Here is a 6,000-nt window from a genome sequence, read left to right as displayed (position 1 = left end):
GCACACACTGGCTAAACGGCATCTCCCAGGACCTACTGTGATGATTTTTTAAGTTGTGGCACCAATGAGTTTGGTAAGGTGGGGGAGGAGTGTTGGGTTGAGGAACAAGCCAGCCGTTATCCAATGCAATAGATCTTGGACATCCAATGACTCTTCCTTTGATATGTACAACTTGGAGAATGGTAGTATAGGGAGAAATGAATGAAGCACATGCAGAAACTAAATTATTGATGTATTTAAATGTCAAAGCCCCTGAATCAGAGGGGAAAGAAACAAACATCATTAAACAAACAAGGATAATAATTCCTCATTTTCACGTTTTTGTTTGGCAAGGGTTACAGAACTAAAAATAATCAGTGACTTGACACAATGTAATTGTGTGAGACATCAAACTCCCTCCCCTCTCTGGGTAACCTGACCAATACCAGGAAGTTGTGAACAGGAGCCAGTGCACACAGGCTTAGCCAATCATACTGTTTTATGAAATCATACAGAAAAGGCAGACAAATATTACTATCTACTAACCTTACACTACAGAATTGGCATTACTTCAATTTAATACTCTCTGTAGTATTGCAGTTATTGAATCTAGCACTCCCATGTCTGACCCCATGATTAGCACAGGTCCATTCAATGGCCCAGCATTTGCGCTCTACTCTGCTCTTCACCAGAACTGGCAAGCTGACCAGCACTATGGGAACTATTTACAAAGCTTGCAGCCATTCTTGTTTATGTTGGTGTGGCAGTCCATATCTGCATCAGAGGGAAGTTGATTGTGGACATTTCCAGTCAGCTTCATCTGAGCTACACTCAACAACCACGATCTCCAAATTCAGAGCATGGAACATAATTGTAGCCAAATGTCTTAGTCCTTTGGAAATTGAGACATCAGTCACTAAAACTAACCAGGTCATGTTTGAAACTGGAAATGAAATAAAGACTAACCAATGTAGTTATGGCAAGCCCAACATGTAGAAATTGGAGCAGGAAACATGAATTGAGTTCACATCTATAATAGGAGGCAGTGTACAAAAGGAAACAGTTTCAACACAGGATACGTTCTTGGAACAGTGGCTCTGCATAGAAAAAGTCAATGCACACAGTGGAAGTCAGGATCTTCCACTGTCGCTGTTACTCAGAGACGTAATTTTATATAATAATACAGATACTGTATTAACCCTTGTCTCTTCAGGATATCAACAACTTGGGAGTGGAAAACCAAATGTAAAAAGACAGGCTTTATAGATCAACTTTGCGAGGCGTACTCAAGTTCAACATCACAACTCCGAGAGTAAATAATAGTCAACAAGGAAAGCAACTTATGCAATTTGGAGGGGCTTATAGTTGGAAAGCTAAAGTATGTAGAAATTATTTTGTATAACCAGAATGACTGTTTCAAATCTCAATATAGAATCTGATTTTGGATTCTATTTACATTTTAAACTACAGATGACAGATCATTTTGCTTATCCAAATTACCAGAGAAACCTCATTAACTCATAGCTTCAAAGGAAACTATGCCTTCCACTATGGACCCAAACACAATAGAAGTCAAACGTGCAGTGTGGTGGATTATCAGCTGCTTTATGATGATCCCAGCCATTCCTTGTGCTATATCAAAGCACCAAGGCAGTGCACCCACTACCATTATGCCAATAAACAAGCAGCCTAATCTGCACCAGTTACATCCCAATAGAAAATATGATCCCACTGCTGGACTGGGAATGGTGAACAATTCTGTTTCAGAATTGTTTTTTATTTCCCCAGGAACACTACAGGCCAAGAAGAGACTCAACTAAAAATTGAAATTACCTAGAGAGTGTAATAAATGTAACATTGTTTAAAGACCAGATCCTTACAGAGATTAGCTGATGGAGAACAGGACTTGGGCACTTTGTAAAGAGAAACGGTTGACACATGGAGTGGAACAGTATTATTTGCATTCTCATATACTCAAAACCTTTGTAGTTTACTGCAATCACACTCATCATTCTGACAGTGTATCCTGTGCCTGAAAGGCTAGAAAAAGGAAACCTTACTTACAAGTGGTCCCCAATTCTCAGGTGAAAGAAATGGGAGGTAGAGAAAGAAGTTAGAACACTGGATTGTTTCATGATGTCACTTCCAAAGCAAAGGACTGAAACTTACAATGAAAAGTGTGACAAATGTACAGAGATAAACACCTTTTCCATTACAATACTTCTGGAATTTCGGATCCATCCGTCCCAATAATACAGATTCGCTTCCACAGCAACATCTTAAGGAGTTATGCTGTACTTCACTTAAGAAATTTAATTATGCCAGTTTAATCACCTTCTCACTAGGTGATAAAGATGTCCAAATCCATACATTGCTAGCCATGTATGGCCCTTGAAGTGCATGATTCAATGGTATAAGTCTACAATTACTGTTTCAGTAAAGTCATTGCTCTAACTACAGACAGGTCATAAATTGAGAATTCAACAGTTGTCAGAAATTGATTTGCAGTGTCCCTGATTGTAGAAGTCAGTTTTTGCAGCGATACACAGGTTTACCATTGGAACACTTGCTACACAGTGCTAGTACCACACTGTAAAGTGCAAAAACAAACCCATTAACACAGCACCAGTCTTTGATGATTTTGTTCTTTGCTGACAGCATCATTTCCCGTACAGTTTACTACAGGAATTGCTGCTTTCAAAGAAAGTTGAGTGCATGGATGCAGTTGGCTCTGGTGTCAATGGAAAGGAGGGCGAGTCTTTGTTGTGTACAGAGTGGAGCCAAGTGCTTTACACCCCCTTCAAGTCTGTTCTGCATCTGCACCAGAGGTTTCTCTTAACCAGCAGCGTCTTCAGTGATATATAGACAGTCACACAGGGGGAACCTGTCAACCAGAGCAGAGGTTAATATTTTCTTTGTGTCATAGAATCACAGAATATTACAGCACAGAAACAGGCCCTGCAGATCATCCTGTCCAGGTCAGTTATCTTATCCAATCTCATTGATTTGTACCTGGTACATAGTCCTCCATACCCCTCTCAACCATGTACTTATCCAAACTTGCTTTAAAGCTTCGAGTACTAATGAAGAGTCTTGGCCCGAAACGCTGTTTTATTCCCATCCATAGATGCTAGCTGACCTGCTGAGCTCCTTAGTAAATTGTGTATTTTTCTAATGTTTCACCGTACTCTTTCCTGTAAGTAAGCAATTAGAACTAGGTATTATACTCAGAATTTAGTCTCACCACTGTATTATAGAAACAACCTCATGCAGATGCAGAGGAGGTAGGGAAATTGGAAGAATAAGATGATTTCCTCCTGTTATACAAAGATTCCAACTGGATGCTTCTGTGTATTGACATTGGTCAGATCCAGTTGGAGCAACTGTATCTAATTCTGAACTACCTTTGGCAAACAAGAACAAGTTCAGCTCAAGGGGAGAATCGTTGAATCAACAAATAGTCTTAGCAGCAGCATCTGTGGGAGGAAAGGAATTGTCGATGGTTCGGGTCAAAACCCTGCATCAGAGCTCACAATGGAAGGTGAGATGACCAAAATTCAAAATTCAATGTAAATTATCAAAATGTATATATGTCACAACATACCACCACAAAATTCATTTTCTTATGGGCATTCACAGTAAAACAAAGAAACACAATGGAATCAATGAAAAACTACACACAAAGGTAGTAGTTCAAAGGTCAGAGCAGGAAGGCTGTGAGTGAATGGCTGATTTTTCAGATCAAAGGGAATTTTTTTACTACTCGGGGTAAAAGAAAAGCAAAATTGCGCAGGCGCATGACGTCAGCCAGTAGAGCGCGAACGGTTTAAAAAGAAGACCGCCCTATCAAGTGGGCAGCAGAGTGCTAGGGCTTTGGCTCAACGGACTTAAGTGGTAATGGGGTGAGGCAAGGTAGGTTTAGCTGTGTTATTTGCAGAAAGGAGGAAGTATGTTGTGAGGCCAGCTTTCTGTGCTCGGTGTAAAATGTGGGAAGTCCTGGAGTCTCCCACCTCCTGGACGGCCATATCTGCACCCAGTGTGTTGAGATGCAGCTCCTGAGAGACTGAATTAGGGAACTGCAGATACAGCTCAATGACATTCGCTTGGTCAGGGAGAGCGAGGAGGTGATAGAATGGTAGGCAAGTGGTCACTCCGGGGCCACGGGAGACAGACAAGTGGGAAGGGGAAGAGTGAAGTACTGGAGAGTACCCCTGTGGCTGTACCCCTTGTCAATAAGTCCTCCTGTTTGAGTACTATTGGGGGGGGCGGGGGGAAGACAGCTGGGGGAAGTGGCAGTGGCTGTGCCTCTAGCACAGAGTCTGGACCTGTGGCTCAGAAGGGGAGTGATAGGGGACTCTACAGTTAGGGGGTCAGACAAGCAATTCTGTGGATGCAGGAAAGAAACATGGATGGTAATTTGCCTCCGAGGTTTCAGGGTCCAGGATGTTTCAGATCACATCCAAGATATCCTGCGGTGGGAGGGAGAACAGCCAGAGGCTGTTGGACACATTGATACCAATGACATAGGTAGGAAAAGGGAAGAGGTCCTGAAAAAAGGCTACAGGGAGTTAGGAAGGAAGTTGAGAAGCAGGACCGCAAAGGTAGTAATCTCGGGATTACTGCCTGTGCCACAAGACAGTGAGAATAGGAATAGAATGAGGTGGAGGATAAATGCGTGGCTGAAGGATTGGAGAATGGGGCAGGAATTCATATTTCTGGATCACTGGGACCTCTTTTGGGGCAAGTGTGACCTGTACAAAAAGGACGGGTTGCACTTGAATCTCAGGGAGACCAATATCCTGGTGGGGATGTTTGCTAAGGCTACTGGGGAGTTTAAACTAGAAGTTGGGAGGTGGGGGGGGACCAAACTGAAGTATCTGGGTAGAGGAGGTTGGCTCACAAACAGATACTATTCTGTGTAGGTATGTTCCAATGAGACAGGTAAGTTACAGTAGGGTACAGGAATCGTGGTGTACAAACGCTGTAATAAATCTAGTCAAGAATAAAAGAAGACCTTACAAAAGATTCAGAGAGCCAGGTAATGTTAGAGGTCAAGAAGATTATAAAGCTAACAGGAAGGAGCTTAAGAAGCAAATTAGGAGAGCATTTGACAAGGTACCTCATGCAAGACTTATTGAGAAAGTAAGGGAACATGGGATCCAAGGGGACATTGCTTTGTGGATCCAGAACTGGCTTGCCCACACAAGGCATATTCTGCATGGAGGTTGGTCACCAGTGGTGTGCCTCAGGGATCTGTTCTGGGACCCTTACTCTTCGTGATTTTTATAAATGACTTGGATGAGAAAGTGCAGTGATGGGTTAGTAAGTTTGCTGTTGACACAAATGTTGGAGGTGTTGTGGATTGTGTGGAGGGCTGTCAGAGGTTACAGCGGGACACTGATAGGATGCAAAACTGGGCTGAGAAATGGCAGATATAGTTCAACCCAGTTAAGTGTGAAGTGGTTCATTTTGGTAGGTCAAATATGATGGCAGAACATAGTATTAATGGTAAGACTGTTGGCAGTGTGGAGGATCAGAGGGATCATGGGATCCTTGTCCAAAACAGCTGCGCAGGTAGACTCTGTGGTTAAGGTGGTGTACAGTGTACAGGCCTTCATCAATTGTGGAATTGAATTTAGGAGCCGAGAGGTAATGTTGCAGACCACACTTGGGAGTACTGTGCAAACACAAGGAAATCTGCAGATGCTGGAAATTCAAACAACACACACAAAATGCTGGTGGAACACAGCAGGCCAGGCAGCATCTATAAGAAGAAGGACTGTCAACGTTTCGGGCCGAGACCCTTTGTCAGGACTAACTGAAAGGAAAGATAGTAAGAGATTTGAAAGTAGTGGGGGGACGGGGAAATGCAAAATGATAGAAGACTGGAGGGGGTGGGATGAAGCAAAGAGCTGGAAAGGTGATTGGCGAAAGTGATACAGAGCTGGAGAAGGGAAAGGGTCATGGGACGGAAGGTCTCGGGAGAAAGAAAGGGGGAGGGGGGAGCACCAGAGGGAGATG

At 43.0% G+C, this 6,000-nt stretch overlaps 1 protein-coding gene across 4 annotated transcripts in view; it reads right to left on the bottom strand.

The window, feature by feature from the left end:
• Positions 1-219: 219 nt before the first annotated feature.
• The window catches only part of LOC132402589 (butyrophilin subfamily 1 member A1-like), a 79,007-nt gene continuing 73,226 nt past the window's right edge, over positions 220-6,000 (bottom strand). For all 4 annotated transcript variants that reach the window (XM_059985484.1, XM_059985487.1, XM_059985486.1 and 1 more), the window contains one exon: positions 220-2,863. The gene's annotated coding sequence lies outside the window, so the exon portion shown is untranslated. The remainder of the gene's footprint in view (positions 2,864-6,000) is intronic.

The sequence above is a fragment of the Hypanus sabinus genome, chromosome 12 (genome assembly GCF_030144855.1).
Source record: "Hypanus sabinus isolate sHypSab1 chromosome 12, sHypSab1.hap1, whole genome shotgun sequence".
In the NCBI taxonomy this organism is placed as follows: domain Eukaryota; kingdom Metazoa; phylum Chordata; class Chondrichthyes; order Myliobatiformes; family Dasyatidae; genus Hypanus; species Hypanus sabinus.
This window is presented reverse-complemented; position numbering and strand designations above follow the sequence as displayed.